A 27,304-nucleotide genomic window follows, 5' to 3' on the forward strand; every position below is an offset into this window, starting at 1 on the left:
TGTTGTTTCTTTGGCCAGTCGATCCACTGCCTCATTTCCCCAGTACTGTACATGCGTCTTGACCCATGATAGGGATATGTGGGAATGTTCAGAGCAAACCAGACGAATATCCCTGGCCATGGAGTGGGATGACTGAGGGTTCAGAATAGTATATAGCGAAGAAAGAGAGTCCGTATAGATGTTTTTTACTTCTCTTGTCCCCGCGGCGTATTTAGTGGCCTCCCAGAATGCCAGGAACTCGGCCTGGAATACGCTATTGGAAATTGACATCGTTCTAGACCAGTGGTTCTCAACCTTTTTTGACTCGCGGAAATTATATGGCGGAGCCCCGTAGGCCCATTTCTGAATTATTCATCGAAGTTACTGATTTAGTTTTACTATTTGAAAATATTTATAATCATTTTTTTTTTTAATTTTTACTGTTTTTTTCCCCTCAAGTGGCCGCGGAGCCCCTGAAGAGTGCACAAGGAGCCCAAGGGCTCCGCGGAGTACCAGTTGAGAACCACTGTTCTAGACCATTGAAATAGTATTGTCTCTAACCACAAAAAAAGCAGCGGCGATACCGCCAATGGTTCTGGACACATCTGTGATTATGTTCTTAGTTTGAGATGGTGGTGGTTCATCCTTTTCTCGGTTTAAAGAAAATTCACAGCCGGAAAATTCAGCAGTTCGATGCGTGCCAGAAAGCGAGGGAGTGAGCGAGTGCGTGACCGATCTACTGAATCCGTGACTGAGTGAGTAAGCTACTGAGTGGATGAGTGTTCTAGTGAGTAAGTGAGTGAGTGAATGATCTAATAAGTGAGTGAGTGAATGATCAAGTGAGTGAGTGAATGATCTAGTGAGTGAGTAAATGAGGGAGTTAATGATCTCTAGACTCACATACTCACTAGGTCACTCACTCACTCACTTACTCACTCACATACTCACTAGGTCACTCACTCACTCACTCACTCACTCACATACTCACTAGGTCACTCACTCACTCACTCACATACTCACTAGGTCACTCACTCACTCACATACTCACTAGGTCATTCACTTACATTCTCACTAGGTGCCTCACTCATGCTCACTAGGTCACTCACTCACTCACATTCTCACTAGGTGCCTCACTCATGCTCACTAGGTCACTCACTCACATGCTTACTAGGTGCCTCACTCATGCTTACTAGGTGCCTCACTCATACTCACTAGGTCACTCACTCACATTCTCACTAGGTGCCTCACTCATGCTCACTAGGTCACTCACTCACATTCTCACTAGGTGCCTCACTCATGCTCACTAGGTCACTCACTCACATACTCACTAGATCACTCACTCGGTCACTCCTCTCTCACTAACTCAGTTCAGTAACTCAATCGTTTACTCCCTCGCATCGACCTGTTGTCGGTGAATTTTCCAGCGATGGATTTTCCAGCGGTGAATTGCATGGCGGTGAATTTTCCGGACACGATCCTTCTCGGCCAAGGAAATTTGATTTTGAATCAAGTTTGCGGGGTTGATGAGATCATCCAAAATCCTTAGATTTAAAATCTTCGGTTCGGAGTATATTGCTATTGTTCAAGGTTATTGGCGTCTGTAGGCTGGTCAGTAGATCGTTCTTGGCCTCGAATTCTACCCAATGGCTGAGAGGAGGGAGGCCATGAATAACATGAAGGGCATTATTTGGAATTGTTGAAGATTCTATTGAAATATGTTTTAGAAAACTTCGTTGAAGTGAATTGACCCTAGACTTTAGTGCTCTTGTTAGATGGTCTCCCCAAATGGCCGCCGCGTAAACAGCAATGAGTTGAATGACCGATACATAGATTATTCGCCTAATTGAGTCGTTGATGCCCTAACAACGACCGGCTGTACTCCTCATCTCATCAACAGATTGTTGACCTTGGTGGTCTGTTCAAGGACAAGTCGTTTTCAGTTAAGTCCTCCGTCGATGAACACTCCCAGAAGCTTCATGACCTTCGTTCTTTTGATAGAGTTCTCTGATGGTAGGAGGTCTGTGAAAAGAAATCCAAATAAAATTGGTTTTCCAAATGCAATGATTAGATGATGAGCGCGAAGCCATGTAACTATCATTGAAAGTACTGACGTTGCTCGATCGTTCATTCGTTCCAATGCTGGACCAGAAACTGCGACTGAAATGTCGTCCGCGTGAGCAATATCCTTGATATTCCTTGGCCATTGGGCAGACAATCAAAGCTCATGCGGCCCGCGGCACATTCCCCGATCGCTCAAGTAACCTGTGACTCTTTTCAAGGTCACTCAATCAAGTGAAGCGCATTATCCTAAAGGTTGAACACCCTCGATCAGTGATGACCCTCGATCCCGACAGTGATGACGGGAACAGAGCCACTATTCCTATAAACGTAGTTTCAGCGCCAGTCGTTTCTGGACAGTTAAGAAGGTCATAGCGACTCCGCAACTCCCGAAATTGAAGATTTCCACCGCAGATGTGGGCGAAACATCAGTATGTTCAAATTTTACTAAACCAGGGTTCCTTAGCACAGGAGATTATTACACACAGATGGCTATAAAAAAGTCTGGATTTTCTAATTTCTCCAGACCATGGGCTTTTCTGTCCAAAACTGTCTACTCTCGGTGTGGATGAAATATCAGGAATTCAAAATCTCACCAGACCAATTTGCGATTCCTAATGAGATTACGTACCCTGACAATAGATTCGTCCACAGCCCCCTTTTCATCATTCAAAACGTAATGAATGAGCAGTACGAAATATATTGCAACGGAGGACCAAGTTTTTTAATAGTTCTGGCTAATGAAGGCAGAAGAAACATCGCATTAACAATATTTCACTGCATCCGATTATTTTGTAACAGAGTACAACTTATGAAAGTGATCACGTAGTTTGTGAATTATTGAAAAGTTTATTTCTTGAATAAAAGGAACCATGGACAGTGGGGGAAAAATATGATCAAAAATTTGCACGTGCAAAACTTAGAAAGGTATATTTAACGTCAAAGATAGATGGCGATACAAAATCGAAACTAAAGCCGGGGTTTCCTAGGAGCAGGTTTCCTGCGCCGCGCGCAACGTGATTCGCCCAGCGCGAAACGCCATCCACTCACCAATAAGAATAGCAGCGTGACTGTTTCCCTACAGAGCGCAATACGCCTTACGACAGCGCTTTACGTCGGGCGTGATTGTCAGACTGCTTCTGGAGGAGTCAAATGCGTCGGGCCGATGTTTTCTTTCCCTTTACTTTATAATTATGTTACTGTATAACATAGCCGCCCTGGTCTGATGCGCTCCGCTAGGAAACACAAACGCGCAGCGTGATTATGAAACACCTATTCCTCGGAATACCCGGCTTGAGGCCACCTAGAGTATAAAAAGAATATTAACTCATTCAACAGTTTCATTTCAAAATTATGTAAAAAAAATATATAAATAACTTTTTATTTTATAAATGTTAAAACCATTATTTCACAGCATAAAATATCTCTATAATTGAGTTCAATCAAAATAAATTTGATTAAAATAATGACTTAAACATAAAATTAAAAAAAAGTAAAGACGAATATATCCCTAAGGGCTTAGCCAGTCCTGCGTTCAGAAATTAACATTTTAAGTCAACAACAGAGGACGCCAGTAAAACAGTTTTTCCTGGCACACAAATCAACACATTTTTGTGATCGCTCTCTCTCCCAATTTCTCAACCAAATATTACACATGATTTTCACATACGATCACTGGTTACTTAGCCCCAGGGCCGGAAATAGAGGCGGGGTGGGGGGGGGGCAACTGCCCTAATAGGCAAAGTTTAGCGGCGACAATTTTAGGAGGGAACGAAGAACACCGTTATAAAAATATCGAATTTTAAAATGTTGTGGAGGCGGAAAAAATTATTGGGGTGGCTGAATCATGTTTGTGCCCCGGCCGGCAAAAATCCTAGTCACGGTCCTGCTTAGTTCCTCAATGTCGGGCCCGGACATCACCTGCGGCGGCCGCCTGCCTTCCCTCTTCCTCGATCATTTACAATGACGAAAATCGGACTGAGGGGATCAGCCTGTTGCGTGAATACGTTGAAAATTCAAACCCTCCATAATGAAGGGGGAGCTTGTGTAATACATCTCCATCCCTGGATGGTATATGCTGTCCTCCATCTTATTACACTCGTATGATCAATAAACTAATTATAGCCTCTAGTGATATTCCTTATCATTATTTGTTCGGTTGATTTACTTATTATCATAAAATTCTAACTTATTAATATGCGTGTTTTGGATTTCTTTTTTTGTTAATTCCCTTTAAATTTTTGCGCATCACACCTAAGATTATCTCACGGTACACTAGTGTGCCTTGGCATATCTGTTGAAAAACATGCACTAGACAATGCTCCGTGTGCACCCCCCCCCCTCCAGGGGCTCCACGGCAACTCGAGGAAAACAAAATGAATCAGTAAATTTTATGGATAAGTAAATAACAGAAGCCTACAAGGTTCTGCCATAAACATTATGTACAGAAAAGGGCTCCTCGAGTCAAACAGGGCTCCGCCATAGAAATTATATACTAAAAGGGCTCCGCGAGTGAAAAAAAGTTGAGAACCGCTGCACTAGACTATGAGCTCCTTATTAGCGCGGAACCACCTATTTTCATTGTGAACGAAATTAATGGATTTTCAAATTTCACTCGATCACGCATCTTGAGTTCTGTGCAAGAGATCATTCCGCGGATGTACAGGAAACGTCGGGAAGTTTCAATTTCCCTAGACAATCACTTCTTGTCCCAGAACAGAATGAATGAATGAATGTGAGAACTCTGCCACCCGACCTATCCCGTGGAAGAGATCACTTCCAGCTCAGATAGTGTAAGAGCCCAACAGCGTGACTGCGTATATAGTATTGTGCCTGATTTTTTCAGTGTTTTCTTTCTTTCAAACCAAACACAACTCAGATCTATCGCCATAGGAAATATACCACCTAGTGTGTTGTGCTGGAAATTTAATTTTGTGTACCTAACAGGCTGAGTGCGTATCTAGTGATGTGTCTGATTTTTCAGTGCTGCTATATCTATATTTTAGAAGTGGAGTGAGCGAAGTTTAATGATTGAATATTTGTACTGTTTGTAGGCCTGTTGCTCTCCGTGGGAGAACTGGGAACCACAGAAAACCAACTTCAGCTGACCACCACTGTGGCGATGGTGGGGCTCGAACCCGGGTCCCCGCGATGCGAGTCCGTCACTATGACCACTCGACCACCAAAGCGGCAATTTTCTGTTCAGTGCTGCCATCTGCATTTCAAATTATGAATAAAGTGCAATACTTGAATATTTGTAGCGCTGTAGGTCTGTTCAGCCGCCCACCACTGCAATGCCGGTGGGGGGGGGGTCAAATCCGGGTCCCCGCGATGCAAGTCCACCGTTACGGCCAGTCGACCACGGACCACAGCGGCCACGGATATATCTGAATTTGTGAATTATTTTTATTTTTCGCGGCAGTGTAGTAGAGGGTGCTAAGAATATCCGAGAGTCTACTACACTTGCGTATGCCCAGTTCTTATTCATTTGTAAGATACAGATCAACACGCCAATCAAACGCCCAGTGAAGTATTGCTTGGAATTTGTTCTTCTGCACATGTGCATAAACGGTGCTCATATTGGAAAGGATGAAGAATAAGGGGTAATAAGAATAATAAGAATAATCACACTCCGTGAATAAGGGGTGCACAGCCTCTAAATGTGCATCACAAAATAAAGTGTTGCGGACTCTGTCACGAAGCTGGGCTGGAAGAGATCTCGGCAACGGGATAAGTCCCGTGTCAAAGTTCTGGCGTTCATTCAGCCTCTAAATGCGCCCCGCGATAGTGTGGGAAAAGCGGATGGGGGAATTCCGACGAGAGCATATATTGAGGCACAAAACTATCAAATTGTCTATCAAAATGCACTGAATGGTGAGCGAGAGGAACCACTAAACAAAAGGAAACTATAGAATAACTTCTGGAAGTTAGAATTTAACGAAACCTCAGCCCGAAAGGGCAGCATTCCAAAGATGTGAACAGCAAACACATCGGGAAGTTCAAACTCATCAGGGCACAGCTTTTTAACATTAACCTGTCTTCTCACCACGACACTGTCATAAAAGCTTTTTTCGATTATTAGATCGATAACAATCGTGTTTGATCCTGCTTGACCTTCTTTTCTTTTCAATAATCATATCGAATTATGTGTGTTGATGAGCTTCATGGGCTTGGTGACCTTCGATGTATCGATCATGTGTTTTCTTTGATCAATATTCTTGCTTTACCAGTGTTCTATGTATATGACGAAGCAAACTCATCGAAGTAATGGACGCTTTTTCTATTGAATTTATCGTAAATTGATTATATGAGGCAGTAGTTACCTAGATGAACGCGTTATTTCGATGATGTTCGAAGTTTTAGACGTCTGGTACTGCTCTGGGGTTACCATGAAGAAGAGCACGGTACGCTTTGCTACTAATTCCCGCGTCACGCACCGGCAGGAAACACTCTTGTTTATTGCAGTAATAAGGAAGTTGGATTAACTGGCTGTGGTATATTGACTATGGTGCATCTACTCGTGATGCTTACGCGTTCTGTATGGGATTGAATTCCTTTGTATCTTCTTGTTCGTTATGCGTCTGGTGTTGCGCAACAGTCTAGTGAAAGTATTGCTCCTTCTGAAGGATCCGATACTTGCGACCACGTGACTCTTTATCAGACGAAATTTAGAGTTGCATGTGTCGACTGGGCGCATTTTTAAAGCATACGACTGCGTTTAAGACGTCATTTTGGATGAAAACGTCAATTTTTTTTAATTTCTACTTTGCTATATTTTATGAAAGCCCCACTTCTTTTGATTCGAAAACAGTCCTTGTTTTGTTTATATGATGCTTAGAACTGAAGTTACGTCCACATTAATGTTTCGTAAGAATGCTATTTTTGGCATTTTACTTGAGCTTGAAGCTTGAACACGTTTTCTTAAAATCTATTCATTGCATCATTACGGAATTTTAATATGATATTCTGCTATATATTAGTGAGGGTATGAACGAAAATCGAAGGTCTATGACATATATTTGTCTAACTACAGTGATGCAATTTTATACACGCTATGATGAATCCAATTTCAAAAAATCCACACGTTTATTAACATATTTGAATGTAACTTATGAATATACCACACGGTCCTTTTAATATTAGTTCATAACCTGCACCGTTACCATGTAAATGTAATGTGAAAATAGTAAAACATTCCATTCATAGAATTTTTTGGCAATCGCGTTTCGAAAATTACATGAATTTCGCTTAAAATGTGACATAAAAATTAGTTTTTCATCGAAAATAACATAACTACAGTCCAAAATGTATCATCGATTTCACCATTTTGAGACACTTTCTGTCAGAAAATGTTATTAAAGTTTATTCCAGTTACTACATTTTATGGTAAAGCGACAAGAAAGGTAGTCGGATGTGTTATTTAACCTCATGACGCCACTGATAGGTCGGCATAAGGCCGCTGATTTCGTTTCGTTAATTCTACGATACCATTTGTTTAAAAATTGGAGATATCCCACCCAAACTTTTGCGAAATTATTTGTAGAACACAGATTCCAAATTACTTTCAGCGGCCCTGACTTCCAGGAACATATCATGACACTTTAATTAACGATTCATTTATTTAAATGAATTAAATGAAATTTCAACCATTCGAATGCAGAAATACGTCCAACTAAACTTTCTCTCCCTCCAAAGACGGAAAAGCCAGATAGCAGAACTTGTTAAAACACACACACAGGTATTCCTACAACTCAAACAAATTCAACGTTAGGTACGCAACACATTCACGGCGTATACCGACATGCACGGATTCGTTCGAAGTTCCCCAGAAGAATGTTTACAAGGTGCGTGTGTGGGAGGCTTAGGGCCGTATTCACAGATATGGTTTAAACAATTTTTGGATAAGAGATCAACATAGATTGGTTAAAACACTGAATTTAACCAATCCGTGTCGATCTCTTATCAAACAATTGTGACTATAGCTTAAACCATGTCGGTGAATACCGCCCTTAGCGGTCCAACTAAACTAATCGCCAGTTACGGAGCCGGTATTTGTTTTTTTCCAGATAGCTTTACGGAATAGTAGAATGTGATTCAATCTGCCTTGCGTAATCCGCAGATGCAAGTTCCATTGTTTCAAAAAACATACCATCGTGTCTCTCTCTCTCTCTCTCTACATGTGAAAATTTCATCCATCACTAATGAAACCATACGAAATGGTAGAATGTTAGTGAGTGGGTTTTCAAGGGAAAAATTTATTTTTTCTACTAGAATCTATTCACGTCATCTATAAATCTTTAAGAGAATATTTTTTACAGATTTATTGTGATAATATTTACTTGTAATCCAGCCTGTCGGAAAAGAAAGCTACAGATAATACAGACTGTCCCACATTGTTTGCACAGTGGATATCTCTACAACCGTTGACTTTAGAAACACTTTGAATTAGAAAAAAATTTCAAATGACATGCAGTTATTCAAATTGTCTCACATTTTCACAGGTGTCGTATATGTGAGAAAAAATTAGCGTTCTAAATCGACCCTATACACTAAAACATTCAATGATGGGGGAATTAGAATGCGGCTCTGAGAAGTCTTTACAAAAACTTTGCACATTTTTAAATGAATAGTAATAAAGATATTTGACTTCGAAGCTTTCAATATTTGCCGCCAATGATTAAAGGTGTGGCTCAGAAATTGCGAAACGTAGTTGAAATTCAAAGTTATTACACTTCTGTAATCGTCAAAATAATTGTCAAATATGTAACTGTTATTTATTGTTAAAAAAAATAAATAAATACGTAGGTCAGTTCATTGTATTTGTGTGCAGTCCCTAAGAATGGCGAGTTTTGAACTAATGGAAACTTGCGAACACAGTGAAAAGTCGCCAAAACATAGTGATTTTATACCTCGATAAACATTATAATATGAATACAATGTGAAATTTTTTTCAATTTACTTTTTCTCTGTAACTTTTAGCGCACGGGGACTGTATAATTTTTTTTTATGTTGATGACCCCTCAAATGAATGTTAATGTCTCAAATAATGTTATTTGAAATCATTTTGCATTTAAAAGTATGTTTCTAAAGCCAACGGTTGCAAAAATATCTGCTGTGCATACAATTTAGGACAGACAGCCTGTATAACCAGCACTAATAAATACTTATGGTTTTTTTTCCAACGTTGAATCCGCGGATTATACGCAGGAAAATACGGTATACACAGAACAATGGCATATTGAGTCGAGTATTATTGAATGGAAAGGGTCCCCCAAGAGGTGTGGGGGAACATCACACATCAAGACAAAATAAGAAACACAAACTATCATAAGAATGTACATACATTAAACGGAAAACCCATCTCAAAAGAACAATACAGAAACAAATAGATAGACAAGTATCGAAATAAATCTAACCTGATGGCTACTGCGTCGTGGTACATTATTAGAACCAAACGAAAAATGTTGTGAAATTTTTACTGTTGTGGATTATCCGAGACCTGCTGAGAATCGGCGTGGAATTTTCTCTAGAGACTTCTTTTTTTTCGCTAGAGCGAGCTCGATTTCTCACACTATCCATTAAAGAACGATTTGTATTACGAAATGAACAGTTCCCGCGGCTCACCTGCGAAATAGACAGATTCTCTTGTTCGCACATCTTTTCTCTCATATGCATGTGATTCCTCAAAAAAGAAAAAAGAATCCTTGTTTATTGAAAAGACAGTGGAAAAGAGGAAAAAAAAATCAAACAACACAAAACAGCAGTCGATCTCACAGTTGCGTAGACAATGAACAATTGCGATTCTCGTAACGATGAATGGTGCGCTTTGTATGTTTGTATGCTTCTGTGGGGGGAAGAAGAATCAAAACAAAGTGGCTTGTATGATTTTTAATGAGTTTCGATTGTTCTAGAAAGAGCTTTTATTCAGATTCACGACCGACCGTCAAAATCACATACAAAACAGAAACTAAAAGATATTTGAAAAAATTGACCACAAAATAATATTGGTGTTTACAATAAGGTGTTACAATAGGGGGAAAAGAAAACTGGAGGGGAAATAAAAAGCAGAAAGTGTCACTCAACAGGGCAGTGACAGAATGTCACTTCATCAGCCTGTTAGGACGTCATTAAGTTTTAATTAATGCTATTCTTTTAACATTAATCATTCATCATAATGCATATATTACCTACTCTCATTTTTATATTTAGCGTCAACCGTATATCATACTAATAAATGCGATTGTATGTTATTAAATGCAGTTAATTATGATTATTTGATTAAATATATATTATCTACAAAATTTGATATTTTGTAGTTGGTCTCTAATTATTTGCACTGTATATAGTTTCTTATATACATTTTTCACAATCCCGGTACTTCCGGTCTTTTCATAACCAGGAAGTTTTTGGGTCTGGAAAAAGCTGATATCTGATCTTTTGGGTAAGTAGATATATTGTTCTAATTTAGCCATGCGTTGATTGCTCGAGTAGAGCCACACTGGTGGTGCAGCATATAAAAGTATGGATCTGATAGCCATTTTGTATACATTTAATTTGTTCTTGATATTAAATGATTTGCTTGCAAGTATGCGTTTTAAAGTGCGTTTTGTTACGTCTGCTCTTTATGTTACATAATTGCGTTGTTGCACAAATGTCAGTCGTTTGTCAATTATTATTCCCAAGTATTTAGTACTTATAACAGGTTCAATGAATTTCCCCTCAATCACTATTCCGGCATCTGGGGGTAGATCTAGTTTTCCTGTGATCCACATAAATACTGTCTTGTCTGCATTAAGTTTAACTCTGTTGTTTCGCACCATGTTTCGAATTGATCAATTAATTTTTGTAAATTACTTAATGCCTTCTGTGGTTTTCTATCTGTACAAATTATCATTGAATCGTCTGCGTACAGCGAAGTAAAACCCTTAATGGCCACTGGAAAATCATTCATTTGATAATTGTGGAGGCAAGGTCCTAAAACACTGCCCTGCACTATAGATGACCTAATTCGTCTAGTTGTAGATATTGTGTCATTGATTTTTACATAAAAAGTTCTTGCTGATAGATAATGACGTACAATTTTAATTATGCTAAAGGGTAGGGCCATTCTAATCATTTTATAGAACAACCCCTCATGCCACACTTTGTCAAATGACTTACTTAAATCCAACAGTGCAACTGCAGCTGTATCATGATAAATTCTAGCTTCTCTTGGAGTGTTTCTATAACTCTTAATAATTGTGTGGTTGTAGAATGACTATCTCTAAATCCATGTTGTTCGGGCTCAAAGCATCTGGTCATGCCCAGATGCTTTCCGAATTTTCAAACCTTTTATTATTGTTTTTAATTCATTGATATCTGTTAGAATGAGAGCTGTTTGTGTTTCAGGTGGAGGGTTATCAAAATATTCATTAATAGTTCTAAGCACTCTCTCGACCTGAACATTTGAAGTATTAGTATTTGGTGAGAATTGCAGTTCAAAGGTGTCTGCAAATACTTCTACCTTATCTTCATCTGTATATACCACTCCATGCGGGCCATGTATGGATGTAAATAAGTCTTTGGCTACGTGGTTTTTGTGCTCTATAAATTTTATAGAACGACCCATCCTCACAATTAGCATCTTCTAGGAACCTTAGAAATCGTTCGCTTATAAACTCCCTGATTTCTCGACGTGTATCTCCAATCATATATCGCCATTTGGCAATTTACAACTAGTGGAGTTGGGTGGGAGATGAAGGTGCCATCTATCGGTGGTCGTCCCAGGATCACTGGATTCGAACCCATGGACTTTGACGGCAACCTTCATAGTGGAACACGAACATCTTACCACTGCGCCACTCGGGCACTTTGTAACATCAATCGCCTTCTCGGTCGAATTTCACCACCGCATTCCCTTGTATAGGCCGCAACCAAACAATATTGAATAAATAGAAATATTAATACGAAGACTTTTTTTGTGACTTTTCTGCCTTGGTTGACGAACATTTTCATTGATGTGGATGAATGCGCCAACATAAAACAGACCAGAACAGACATAGTACAACCAGGCTCTGTTGCTCTCGCGATTTAAGTTCATTGTCCCGGAGGGCGTGGTCGTGCCGGAGAAAATCTAAATGACTCCCTAGTCATGTATGTGCATTCACATTGACAACATACATTGAAGTAAGAGATTCAAACGAAGTGGTATACAATATGCACAACGCTTGACATAACGCAACACACGCTAACATAAAACAGCCGCGTCATGATCTGAATTTCAGCTTCAGTCGTCATCATAATTACTGTAAATCGAGCTCGAATAACCCACGTCCGCCTCGGAGTCTTTTCCAAGAGGTACCTCCACTTCTCTTCCTCAAAGTTCTCGAATGATTCCATGTGAAGTGAAAGATTCAGCTAATAGAGAATGCATTGAAAAGGGAGACTATGTATACAGAGCACGTGTTCTTTCAGTGCAAGGCTCTTTTGGCATCAAACTAGACATTCTGGACATTCTAACAGCTTACCTTCGCCATCTGCGTGTATCAGACACAGAAATGAGCTGACAAAATCACAAACTGATCGGGGCACCTACGAACTAGACTGGGTTAGTCCTGTTCGCTGTCCAGTCAAATTATGCTCAGTAGATGACAGCATATGCTCTAATGCGTCTTTGATCCATTTTTTTTTTTGGCTACTTTTCAATGAAATTTTGGGTTGGAGATTTTTAACGTTTGGCAACTCAGATGTCATTTTTCTGATCGTGCTCGCGTGTATTTTACCATGATTTCACGCTGTTTAATATGGCCAGCTCTAGGGTAATCGTCATTCTCTATCACTAAGAGGAGAAAATTGATGTCATGGAATACGATGAAAAACGTAAAATGGCAGCTCGTGCTCTTGCAAATGAATTCAAAGTCGGGAGGACACGGATGTCCTCCATTCTGAAGCAAAAGGGACATTGGCAAGAATGGCCGAAAAAAGAAATCAAGATAGAAAAAATGGATTTCCGAAGAGGGAAGGACTTGCAGTTGTGTACGATTAGTTTATTGGAAGAGTTAATGAATTTTGCCCAATAATACTCAGAAGTTAACAAATATGATCATCTATACGGAAAATACGAAGCTCCTTTTGTAAATTATCTATTTTCCTTATTCTTTGGTGATTTCTGAGGATTGGTTTGTTTCAATAAAAAACAAGAGAAGTTACCTGTTTCCGACCTGATTCTACAAGAAAAAAGTATGAGAAGTTGAAGAAGAACTCGGAACTCATCAACTTCAAAGCCTCAAATGCTTGGTTGAATAGTTTTCGTGTGCGTAAAGAAATGGTATTTAAGAGATTGTGCGGTGAATCTGCAGATTCTAGTGATGAAGCGTGCGAAGAATGAAGCAAGAAACTGCCAAAAATTATCGAGGAATATTCAGCTAATGCTATATGCATTGGGAGGCCAACAGCTGGTCCGTGGACTTCATGCGGCCAATAATTGAGAAGTTTTAATACAAGATATAAATGCAGTGTGCGAGCTTTGTACAATAATTTCTTTTGTAATTTTGATTGCGTATTTGTGCAATATTTGTACGTTTTCATGACTTTAAATGTACCTTATATTGTCAGAATTTCGTTCATTTGCAAAAAAAGAACCATTTCAGTTATTGTAAATATTGAATTTTACAGTTTCAACTGGAACTACTCTGACGTGGTCACACCTCTTTTACCGACGAATTTTTTTGTCCCGTGGGTGTCGGAAAAAGAGAGGGTTTTACTTCATATACAGGTACATCATAGCACTTCAGAAATTATTTAATCCTTTAAGCGGCATTCCCGAGATATATCGTCAAACTAGTCAAACATGTTTTCCATCCCTTCCTCCAACCAATCAACTGCCAGTGGGTGGAGTCAGCTCTTGTTCAAGGTTAGGTAAGAAAAAGGAGCGAGAAAAATTGAGAAAGAAATATATAGCTCAGTACAAATAATACAAAATCATTTTTCCCAAAAAAAGTATTTCTCTTCCTGGAAAATCACACACTTTGTTTTTACCATACTGAGGGAAATAAAAGCGATGGGTGGAGTAAATTTTCTTGTTGGGAGGTACGAGAGAAGTTATTCTGCCCGTCCCTCCCCCAATTGGAAAAAAAAAATTATTGAAATACGTGGCAATTTGGGAATGTTTCGAAATTTCAAATGTGGCTGTAATAATGCCGATCAGGAAAAGTTTAAAAACCGCTTATAAAGGGTTAAATATCTTCGAAATTGTTTAATAGTGCCGTAGAATGTTTGAAATCTTAATTTCATTTTAACGAATGTCTGGGACCGGTCGTCCTTTGGAAGCTATTAAGAGCGAAAACAAGTAACGGAATAAGTCGCGCGTATGCGAGACCGCTAGAGTAGTCTTGCGCATGCACGCGACTTGTTATCGCTCGTAGTAGCTTCCGGTAGACGACCAGCATTATCCCTCAATTTATATGTTCAGAATGCTATGGAAGTTCCAATTGACACTATTAGACAAAATATCAGAGTTGGATATCAAATTAATTTAAAAATAGCAATTGATGCAATTATTATATTTTTTACGGATCTTTCTTTCTTTCAAACCGAGCACAACTAAGGTCCATCGCCATGAGCAATTTACTACTTAGTGAGTTGTGGCGAAAGCGTGTGTACCTAAAGCCGGGTTTTCCTAGGAGCAGGTTTCTTCAACGCACGCAGCGTAAAAACTGATTGGTCAAAAAAAACCTGAATTTCAGGTTTTTAACCAATCAGCGTTTTCACGCTGCACACAACGCAAAGGTTTTACTCCTAGGAAAACCCGGCTTAAGAGTCTGAGTGTGTATCTAGTGTTGTGTCTGATTTTTCATTGCTGCCATCTATATTTCAGAAATAAAGTGTAATGATTGAACATCTGTGATATACGAGAGCTCTGCCATTCCTTTAGGAATGCCGGAAGAAATTATGGGTATAGAGCATTATAATGAGAAATGGCATTCAGAGTAATAACCATATGTTGAGAAGTTGGTTCTCGAATGAAGAGCCGTGATCCATTAGAATTTGACTTTGTAGACGTTTCGTCAACATCTCTGTGGAGCATCTTCAGTGTCGACAGGTGCGAAATCACGGTGATCTCCTCGGCCGCCCGAAGGCGACTGACTGAGATGATGCACCCCACTTATGGGAACGGGACATCTGAAAAGTGAAATTCTAATGGACAATGGCTCATTGAGGTTACGGAACTGTCTTTTCATCATGACACCCGTTGAAAAAACCTTCATTTTCCCATCAATGATTTCGCATTTTGTGGTATTAAATCTCGGTCCACAGAGCCACACTTCTTGGAATGTGTGTCGAAGCAAATTGCTTATCGAAGCTGCTGTGCGGTCTAATCCAGAGGTTCTCAATTTCCTGCAGAACAGCGGATCACTTCAGTCATTCAGGAACTGTTCACGGGCTACTCAATTAAGAATGCGATTATAGTGCACGCATGTTTCCGATTCTGGAAAAACTTTCCCCACACTGCCGCTTTAAAGCGTACGTTCCGCATCGGAAGAAAAGCAACACTAGTCTTACTGCTCAATGAAGGCTATGTATCAATAACATATACAAATTTCGTTAACCATAAGCGCCGCAATCGCCGGCGATTGTGATTCAACTGTCATTGATTGCAGGTGTGAAGTTACCGAAAGGGTCGTCTTCCTTATCTGTCGTAACTCAGATGACAGGTGGTTGAGCTTCATCCCTTTGTAAACGTGGTTACGCTATCAGGAAAGACGTTCCGACTGCACAGCATTGTTTACGTGTATTTTATCCAATGTCAGATCGCATCAAAAGTGTCACGCACTTTTCTGACGGGAAAAATGTCTCAACGAGTATTTGAAATCTAAGGATTTTTTCTTAGCCTTTTTCAGCAATTTCCCTTTCTTCTGGAGTTTTTCCCGACACGAACACGCCCTCTTTGCACTGGGCTTATATCTCTAACGCGATTGAGCCTGGTCGTGACCGGTTTGTTCAATTCAATTCAAGCAGCGACCCAAAATCACGATGAACTTCGCAACCCACTCGTCTATATCGAATTTAAAAACTGTTATTGAATTGAATGGTGTTATTGCTACTGAATATTCTTCATTAACAAAATGTTTTGTTTCTGAAATTTTTGAAAACCAGTCACTTGTGTCTTTACGGGTGGCTCAACGGGCCTGAGCACGAGTTAAAAACAGGGCGTCCAGGCCCGTCATTTGGGGGAGGGGGTAGCTTTGAAAATAGACTAAAAATGGTTATATATATATATGCACAAATATATATACATACGTTGAGTACATGTGCTTTGCCCCTCCCCCGGAAAATGTTTGCTCCCCACCTGGAAAAAGTTGAAATGACGGCCCTGAGAGAGAGAGAGAGGGTGTCCTCGAATTATTGAAAGTTTGCATCAACTCTGAAGTTATTTATTTCACAAATTCAATTCTGAATTTTCATAAATTCTGAAATTATTTCTCATGACAGTTTTCATTCATTTTCAATTATTTCTTTCATTCATGTTACAATGGGTTGTTCAGTTATTAAAATACCGTTTTTTCCTACCGTCCCCGTGCACTAAAAACCTTATTAGAGAAAGTTGTTGCCATGTCTCCTCTGTTGCCAACTAAAATCATTCCACGTTTCTAAGTGCGATATTCGCTGAGATATTCGAATTCGAGAAAACGGAGGAAAGGTGGGCACACGGGGGACGGTATAAAAAGTTAACATTTTTTTTTTTTTTTACTTTGATAGCTGTACAACCCATTTTGCAACATGAATGACCATATCTCAGTACTACACGTTATTTGGATACTTTTCCTGATTGCAAGTACGCCTCTAGGACAGTTTCTTCGAAGTTAGCAATATCGCCCCCTGGTGGGCGATAGAGTCTCCACGGGTATAACATAAGATCCTATGGGTTCGCTTGAGTTGCGGACGGGGTAATGAGAGAAAAAAAATTCTCTCACCCCCCCCCCCTTCCCCCGAAGAAGAGAGGGCGATGGAATAAGAAGTTTGGGGAAATGACATACGCCCTATCTATGCACCCTGTACATATGATTCTTTTATGATGAATGATAATAAATGATCGTAACTGATATATCAAACTGTTTCAGCATAATTTTTTTAAATAAATTTTTAATAAATTCCAGAAATTTCAGTAATTTTTGAACGTTAATAGATTTTTAAAAATTTTAATAACATGAATTTTTTTTATGTATTACATGTACAACTTATTCTTAAAAAATAGTACGTAAATTTTCTCAATGAATTCTTTTTCGGAATTCGGTTACACGTTACGTTGCCATTAAAATGAGAAAACAAGGGTGGCCAACTCTTTTCTGTTCGCGGGCCGCATCAGTGGTGCAACTTCGGTCGCTGCATTATTTAATAATTGAAATAATTAGTTATTGAATCAATTGAGACGTTTGTAAGCAGTATTTTAATCAAGAAATCTGCTGTTGAAACCGATACCTCAAATAATGATATCAAATTTAATTTTCACGGTACTTTTACCCGGCCGCACAAAATCACTTCACGGGCCAACTGTTGGCCACCCCTGATGTAAAATATTTACTGTATATGCTAGCATGTAGGCGGGAACCCCACCCCCCTCAAAACCGCTAAAAAAAATTAAAACCCGTGTATAAGCCTGTGTTTACTTGCTAGTTTGTTTTTTTTCTAATTTGCCAATTTTTCTAAATTTTTGTTTCTCAAGGCCAAATTTTAACACAATTTATTTCCATTCAATATATAATTGTTTTAATTCATACTCAGAAAAAAAAAAATTCTCCGGTACACCTTGTACTAGGGAAAAACCTCAAAATAATAATTGTGAAGCTTCTATTGTCTACGAAGTGAAAATTGTATTGAACTACAGTCGAATTCGGTTGTAACGACTCCTCGGCTATAACGTCAATTGTTGATGGTCCGAGATTATTCCCGTTGATGGAACTTGCTTATAGCTTTGATGAAATCGCAATAGACTCGGATATAACGACACATTTCTCGTCACTTATGGTGTTTCCCCAAGAAATTCCTAAAATTACAGTTGATCACATTCAGAGAATGTCCATATGTTATTATATATATACTAACGATAAAAAAATTGTTTATCACATTTTTGACACTCTGACTTGCACATTCACATGATCATTAAACGGGACATTTTCCAGTGCTTTTGCATGATTTGTTTTGCTTATACATATATATATATATAACCAGTTCATCTCTATTTCTTTAACGAAGTTTATTTCAATTCACAATTTTTACTGAAAAATCTTGGACTCAGATAATTTGCATAATACTAACCATGCATATGACTGCATATGCTATTTATAATGCATACGACTACATATGCTATTTATAATGCATATAAATGCGCTATAAATATAAATATTCATCACACATAGGTCTATGTGAGCCATGCTCAACTTTCTTTTCATGAATACATTTAAATACACTGCAGGCTTGCCATAACGATTTGTTTCACGCTGAGAACTATCTATGAACAGCAATTTACAATTTCGCTGACGATGAGCAACATTTTTGGCGAGAATCAGAGATGTCCTGCGTTTTATTTCGAAATGTCCCGTATTTTTTCTGTGGAATATGGTCACCCTAACAGTCATGAAATTGTGTCTCGGTGTAGTGTTTGATTTTACCTGAATATATTCTTATATTCGAAAGGGATTTAAAAATTTAACCTTGGTTGTAACGGCAACTCGGTTATAACGACAGAAACTTACTGAATCTTTTATGCCGTTATAGTTTGAGAGATTTACGTCATACATAAATCTCCAACACGGCCATGGATTTGGACGTGAATGGTTTTTTTCCATTTTATTACATCCGTGTCGCTGCAACATTTATATATATTGCGAAACCCTAAAGAAACTGTCACGGAACCCTACTTTATTCAAATTTATATATATTTTACTTATATCTCTTCACTAAGACAGAGCGGTGGGTTAGGAGCCAAATTTGAAGGCGTATCTATGCCGATTAGGGAGTTGGATTTGTAGAACAAGTTTTATTCATAGATTCTATAATACGACTGATACTGATTCTGATAATACGGCTGTAACTGCTTGAGATACGAGTGCTTCAAGTGTAAAATTGCCTTCGTCATATTGAAATATTGGATCAAGGAATTCTGAGATGGGTCGCAACGACACAGTAGAAACTATCGGGGGTCTATGAATGGATATCACGGCGAATCCAGCTGTACAAAAATATAATCAGGTTAAATCAAATACTACACAGAAGATATAATTTCATAACGATTACGGTGACAATATTTTATCGGGAAATTACGGGTAATCTTGCACTAAAACACGGGACATTTCTGATTCTCGCCAAATGACATCGACACGTCTCCAAATTTGGCTCCAACATTCACTGTTAAAATGCAAAAAAGAAATGTTCTCGTCCGAATTTACGGTCGCGTTGGAGATGAATTAATATATGTCCATATGTCCCGTATTTCCTGGAACATTCCAGTATTTTCGTGTAATTTTGATCACCCCGACTTTTTTTTCAAAAAAAGTCCAGTTTTTTTAATGTATTTTCAAAGAAGTAAACTTGAATTATTATGTAACGGAATTATTTTACCAATTCATTAATTATAATATGATATTAAGACTATAAACTCGAATATTCATCTCACATATTTGCCATGCTTAAACGTTTTATTTTGTAAAAATACATTTCAATTCACGCCATTGGCGGTTTTTGAGTGATTTAAGCAATAGTTCGCAGTTTTACTCCTTCCATTTTCTTTCGGCGTCATTTTTGGCGATAATGATTAGCGATGTTCGCATTTTCCTGTGTATGGTGCCCCAGTGTCCTGTACTTTTCTCGAGAGAATATGGTTCCCCTAGTCCAGAGATTTTCAACCTTTTTTTCTAGTCGTGAGCACTGCCTGTGCCCATCATACAAAGAAGAGCACCCTTATGGCATGTTTGAAACACGAATGCATGAAATCAGAAAACTTCCAATCCTTAGATGCAATTTGTACAAAATGTTTAATTGGAGCGTTGATCGAGGGCTCGCGAGCACCAAATTGGACACGAGCATCGGGCACTCCGGGTGTTTCAGGGAGCACCATGGTGCTCGCGAGCAACGGGTTGAAGATGTCTGGCCTAGTCCATTACAACTTTTTTTTGTGAAGAATATATGCGTCGCAATGCTTATTTCGAGCTTATGGCCCGGTACGTGGTGCTCAAATTGCACCTCAAATTAAACTTCTGTAATAGAGTTGGTGATCAATTTCAATCAATTTGGATGAAACCGATTAATCTCATTTTATTGATTTATTATCCGATACAAGTAATCTCTAGATAATTTCATTATTTTTTGTAGAGACTGTAAAAGAAAACCTCATTTAATTATGAAATGAAAAAAAAAAATTACGCCAATTACGCTAATTAAAAATTCTTAAAAATTAGCATGGAAATATAAGCTTACATACGGGTTCCAAATTTGTTAGCCGCTTTGGTGGTCCTCGTGTGATGATGAGGGGGGATGTGGGTCGGCTTTTGTACGAGTGTACGGTAGATACTTTTGGTTTCAAACGAGACATTTAATTAAATTCAGTAAAAAGAATTCCAATCAAAGAAAAATCCTTCGAGAATATCTGGATATAATCAAGTTGACATGAAAAATTTATTGAATTTTTGAAATTTAAACAAAAAATAAATTTCTTGAATTTATTTCAAATATACAAAAAATTAATACGGTATGTTAGAAAAAACTCATAAAATGCAGTGTATCCCGCTTATAACGTTTTTTCAAGAAATCGTCATGAAAAAAACGTTGTTAGTGGGAAACCGCTTTAAACGGGAGATCTTAATGCGGTTTATATAGTTGGAGTTGAGACCGCCAAAATAAGTCGTATAGGAATCGAGAAAACATCAAAATGGGAACGTTATAAGCGGGATCGAACTGCATTTTGGTTCATTTATCGTCATTAATTAATTATAAATGATTATATATGACTTTAAAATTGTTTTTGATGAACTAACTGATCTATTACGAGGCCATTAGAACTATATTTTTCAAGTTGTATTTAATGTAATAATTCAAATATCAAAGAAAACATACATTTTCTCTGGATTTTATGCCGCGGTGAACAGCATTTCAAGAAAACAGGTATTTCCTGGCCACAGTGTACGAAATAAGGGAGGTGGGGTCACGTCTCCAGTGGTGTAGATGGTAGCATGCTCGCCTGGTATGTAGGAGGGCCTGGATTCGAGTCCCGGTGGAGACCAGGTGACTTTCCTTTCCTGGTTCACCTCGTCACGAAATGCAGAAAATGTCTGTTTCCTTGACATCTTGGCCTGAACAAAAGCCGTCTATCTCTATGGAATATCCAAAATGGCTACAGAAGGCTGTCAGGTCAATTTCCCCGCGGCCCCCGACAGACCTCAGGCAAAAACATTCAGTGGGTCCCTCATGTCGATTTCCTTGTAAATTTATAACTTAATCTTTTTTAATGGACGGTTTGGTCCTGCCCCCCTCCCGGATGGACTCGTGTCCGCCTCCTATTTCGGGGGACCACGCCACACCCTTACTAAAGAAATTGTAATCAATATTTTAGCACAAAATGTCAGCATTTGTCCTTCAGAAACGCTTATTTGAAATCTTAATCGATTAGTCTCCTTTTCATAGTCAAGCATGATTTGGCTACTGCAAAAATACATGATGACATGAATCTAAAAACATGGAAGACATAATTTTCAATGTCAGTGACATCAAGAATTATAATCACTAAATATAACCATGGAGTGCACTGAAAAGTTACCATTGCACTTAATTATTTTCGGACTATCGATGTTCCAGCCATGTTTGAATCATGTTATACGAATTTTTCCAAAGGAAAGCTACATTGTCATGAAAACAGTATGTAAGAACAGATTCATGATTTAATAACGGAGAGTGCATAAAACTGAATGCAATTTTCAGTAATGCCTACGCCGCTGTATTCCGATAGTAAATACATTTTTACAGTACAATAATATCATGGTTATTAACACATTAAGATTTTTTTTAAAAATTAGTAATTTTTTTTGCAACTTTCAATCATTGTTTACGTTTCTTACGCCACTGTATTTTCACTTCATGAGTTATTCTTTATTATAAGAGATATTTTTCAAAATTTTTGCAGTAATATCATTGAGTAGAGGGAAAACTTAATTACGATTTCTACGTTTTCAAGCAAGTGTCTACGCCACTGCATTCTCAATGAATGATATATCTTTTCTGATAATATAATTATTGATACAATTATTTTAATTTTCGATTACAAAATTATTTTTCTTTTGAATGCATACATCTTTGAGTTACTGCTTACCCCACTGTACGAATAATATTTGCTTGTAAGATGGTTTCGATAATACATTTCGGGGATTGAATATTTTTACATTATTTTTACCGATTGAAGGGTCAAATCCTCATTTGAAACTTCCAATATTACTTACGCCACTTTATTTTCAATGTAATAGTTAACTTTCCCGAAAAAAGAAATGTTTGTTTCAAGTAGTGTATAATGATTGAATAATAATTTGAAGAGTAACGTACTTAATTAGAACTTATAAGATTGGGGGACTGCTTACGCCACTGTTTTGATGTGTTATAGCTATCTCCTTTAATAAAAAAAGAGGTTCGTTAGAGCTCCATAAATGAATGCTGAAGCGAAATGCCAGATCAAATCTTTTAAAACTGCAAGAAATCGTTTACACCACTGTATTTCAATGCATGTGATATTTTATAAAAGAGAAAGATTTTATATCTGAGTATTTGAAAAGCGCAATACTTTAGTGAAACTTTTAAAACTTTTCAGAAATTTGTTACGCCGCTGTATTTTCAAAGCGTTACCTTATTTCCCAACAAAAAAATTGATAGGAGGATGATAAATGAAGAATGTAAAACCAAAACAAAGTAGGTCAAAACTTCTGCAGGTTAAAATAGTATCTTACGCCACTGTATATACAATTTATCATAATAAAACTTTCTTCCTAATGATAAATATTTGATAATATTTTGATAATTTAAAAGTATTCAGAGTGAAATAATTAAATGAAATTTATCATTCAGAAATCACTTACGATACTGTATTTGCAATGCATTGCTCATGTTTCCTAACAAAAAATATCCGATAAAGTAGGATAATTGAATAAAATAAAAATAAACTAAAACATTTGTATGTTTAAATAACTGCTTACTCCACTGTATTTACAACAATGCATGATGATTAAAAATGTCTTCCCATTAAGAACTTTTTTGGGAATGGTTCGATAATTGAATAATATTCAGTTAAATATTTAATTATAGTAAATATTGGCTAGCAATCACTTACGCCACTGTATCATGAGAAAATTCCTGTATTTTCTTCTCAAATACAAAAAAGTTGATGAGAGTTTTATAATTGAACAATATCAAACAGCTTGATGTTTAATTGCATTTTATTCCGGAAATCATATACGCCACTGTATTTTCGATGCATATTTTTATCTTTTCTTCCGAAATGGTTCGATAGAGTTGGATAATTAAATAATATAAAATACAAAACGCTGACACAATCTTTTTCCGGTTTAAATTATACTTTACGCTACTGTAGTTACAATCCATTATAATAAAACTTCTTTCCTTCCTGATGAGGAAGATTTGATACCAGTTTGATAATTGAATATTGAGAATAAAATAATTTATTTAAGTTTATCTTCACGCAATCACTTACGCTAGTGTATTTGAAGTTAATACATTTCTTTTCCAATATATATATATATATAGTTGATAAGTGTTAGATGATTGAAGAGCTTGATATCTAATTTAAACATACATTCCTTAAATCATATACGCCACTGCAATTTTAATGCATTATTCGTCTTGCCTAATGAAAAAAGTTTCGATACAGTAAGGGTAATTGAATAATATAAAGTTGTGGAACGCTAAATTGAAACTTGTGCAGGTTTAGATATTCGTTTACGCCACTGTATCTAAAATGCATGGTAATAAAACTTTTTCCTAGGAAAAGAGATTTAATAGGTGTGAGAAATTTTAATAATATTCGGAGTGTAAAAACTAATTGAAGTTTAATTACTTACGCCACTGTATTAGGCGTTGAAAACTTTCTTTTTTACAAAAGTTTGATGACTGAATTATATTGAAGAGCTCAATATTTGATTGAAACTTAACTTCCACACATCGTCTACGCCACTGTATTTCAATATATGAGTTACGTTTACCTTCAAGAACAAGGTTTTTTAAAGCATTTATTCAACGGAGAGACTATTTTCAAAGTAAATGCAACTAACTTCACACGTGCACCGGTCACTTTACGCCACTGTCATCCCATAAAGTAAAACTTAAGTTGAATGGTTTCTGTACTCACGTGTTTAGTTGTAGTTGGCAACGTAATGTTAATAATAGTAATTCCCGTCGCCGGCGTAGACACTTCAACCATAACAATGAGCAAGTTTGTAGTAGCACTCGCAGCAACTGCATCTCGCAGTGGCGAGACTCGCACAACAACATACAACACCACCACCACAAAGTATCACCGCCGCCGCCGCCGCTAAATAAATGGGAAAGTCATCGGCAGTGGAGTAAGCAAGCGAGAGGAAAGAAAAATATTTTTTTGTATGTATAACAAGGGAAGGGGGAATCGGGAAGTGAAGAACTCGGGATATTCGCGACCTTGTCAACACTAAATTTCCGTGCGTGCTACACCGGGAAGAGCTTACCGATTTGCCCGCAAGAGGGCGCTGCTGAATTTAGCCAGATGTTTAGGAGACCTCTGGGACATTTTTTTTCCCCCTCTCTTTTGAGGGGACCAGCTACAAATGGAATATAAATATAATAAATTTTTCAAAAATGAATGAACCAAAGTTTTTTCTACACAACTGAATTTTGAGGATATTGTTCGATGTTATATGAAGTGTTACTCCCAAAAAGTGTACCGTGGAATTAATCTGGGATGCTGCTAAATTTTTAACGGGATAAAGCTTTAAGGAATGTAGAATTGCTGTGTTTTCAGTCGATGTTGTCAAGGAAATTCGAGGCGTGAGAAAAAAGGGGTTTATCGATATGTCGAGGTGCTGCCATCTCTCTTACCGATTGAGAGTGAAAAACTGGCAACGAATGACTAGTTTCACGGGTTTTATTTGAATTTCGGCCTCAACTGAGCAAACCGAGCACAACCAGGCTCTGTCGAATTAGTTATGTGAGCTGAGGGGACCCGGAGGTCGCGGTCGTACCGGAAAACATACTCCAGTCGGTAGTCCGGTGGGTTAATCAAGGGAACAGTAGAGAAAAAAAACTAACTAACAATTAAATTACATACATCACATCAGAACCCCGCGAGGTTTAGTCCAAAATGACATCAGCAACGCGGAAGGGCCCCACAATATGGGGCAGAGGCTATAGCGTAGTCAATATTTTAAGATGCCCCTGCAGGGGGTCACATGTCAACGTACGGTTTGAATTTAGGCCTGGTTGCTCTCTAAGGGGAGACATTTCCTCAAGCAAGATTTTCTTAGACACATTATGGCTATAATACTGAAAAAGCATAGTCAACCGACCACCACATGCGTTCGCATCTAGTGTCCTATGCGAAGTTAGTGCTGTCATCTACGTATCAAATTATAAGTGTGATGAATGAACATTTGCACTGTTGAAGGGTTTGTCGTCGATTTTTCTTACTTTCAAAGCGAGTGCAACTCTGGTCTATCGCCGCTGGCAATTTAGCACCGAATGAGTTGTGCCGGAAGTTGACGGGAATTTTTTTAAGACGGGGGGAGGGACTAAAAAAACAGCCGATAGGTGGCGCTGACGTACGCAAGTCAAAAGGGAAAAAACGCAAATAACGAAAAGAATGCCTCCAAATCGTGTATTACAGCATTATGTGTCCCACATGAGCACCACCACATGGGATAACACATTGCAGGCGAATCACAAATGCAGCAAAGGCAGGGTACAGTAGGTTCACATACACGGTTTACCACGGTGAACTGGTTGCGAATTAGGAGCGCAAGTTCTTATAACCGTCTCATTTGCATATTTCCACCGAAGTCACTCGTACCAGTGCCATCTATCAGCTGTTTTTAGAGTTATTTATTTTTTCTTCCTGTCTTCAAAAAAAAGAAAGAAAAATCCTGTGACCTAGCGATGCTAACCCTGCAAACCGTTTTTCATTTCGGTTATTTCGTCGGTTTTTATTCATGACTTTTTGCCCACCCTGTATTAGCACGTGCTCACAAACCAACGAAAATTTTCGTTAGCCGAGAAAGGAAAATCACGAGAAAAATATTCCCTAGCCAAAGTATCACTGTGCCCTTCTCTCATAAACAAAAATATTAGTATCTCGCCAGCTTGCGATAAATCATTTCACACAAGTAGGCATTACAATATATATATTAAAAATCCTGACTCAAGTAAATCCTTCAGAATTTTCGAACTATACCATTAACTGTTCAAGAAAAATTGAAAAAAAAAATGTATAGTTTTCAATAAATAACAAAACATGATGATTAAATTATTTTCAGGGTAATTTGTCTCATGATTTAAAAAACGCGTGATTGAGTGGATTTATCTTATTAAAGAAAATACTTCGAAAGGTGGTCTAAATGAGCCATTTCCTGTATCGCCGTCATAAGTAGGTGCATGACGCGTCCTCCGCTAACATACAAAGGTTATGAAGATGAATTTTTGGAAAGAGAGGAAATTCAACTGCCGTTACGGGGAGTCGAACCCACGTCCTTTCCGGGTGTGAGCGCACTGAACTACGAAGGCACCGAATCTTTCATTGGAGCTCATAATTCGATTCCCCGCAAAGGCAGTTGAATTTTCTCTTTCCCAAAAATGCATCTTCGCAATAGCCAGAAAAACCTAAAAGTAGGTTCATGTCTGTCGTTTTAGACTTCACTGGTCAAACTGAGCGACTCATTATCAGTAAATGTTCGTATAAATTATGAATTAACCATTAATCCACAATATTTTTACGGATGATTACCTCATGGAAGGGTCGGAATTAGAGGGGCAACTGCCCCGGGCGGAAAAAATTTACGGTGCGGCAGTTTTAGGTGGGAACAGCGTTATAGAATTATAGAATTTTAAAGTTGTGGGAGCGGCAAAAATCCTACTTACGGCCTTACCCCAAGGTATTAGAAGGCATCTTGGGTTTATACGCTGACGATATATATTAACTACAATCGAAAGAAAACGTTATTGAATTCGCCAAGTAACCACGTCAGGAGCTTCTTAAAAATGTCGGAAGTTAGAATAT

At 38.1% G+C, this 27,304-nt stretch overlaps 1 protein-coding gene across 3 annotated transcripts in view; it reads right to left on the reverse strand.

Moving 5' to 3' along the window:
* Positions 1–24,709, reverse strand: part of LOC149077872 (putative Na(+)/H(+) antiporter nhx-9) — a 160,384-nt gene extending 135,675 nt beyond the window's left edge. For 2 of the 3 annotated variants that reach the window (XM_089241478.1, XM_089241475.1), the window contains exon 1: positions 24,413–24,709. The gene's annotated coding sequence lies outside the window, so the exon portion shown is untranslated. Of the gene's footprint in view, positions 1–9,452; positions 9,618–24,412 lie in introns of those variants that run through there. The other variant, XM_089241476.1, reaches the window with a different exon arrangement.
* Positions 24,710–27,304: the final 2,595 nt, after the last annotated feature.

This window comes from Pholcus phalangioides, unplaced genomic scaffold (genome assembly GCF_987345545.1).
Source record: "Pholcus phalangioides strain wild (caught in Gottingen) unplaced genomic scaffold, Ppha-v1.0 ptg000014l_1, whole genome shotgun sequence".
NCBI lineage: Eukaryota > Metazoa > Arthropoda > Arachnida > Araneae > Pholcidae > Pholcus > Pholcus phalangioides.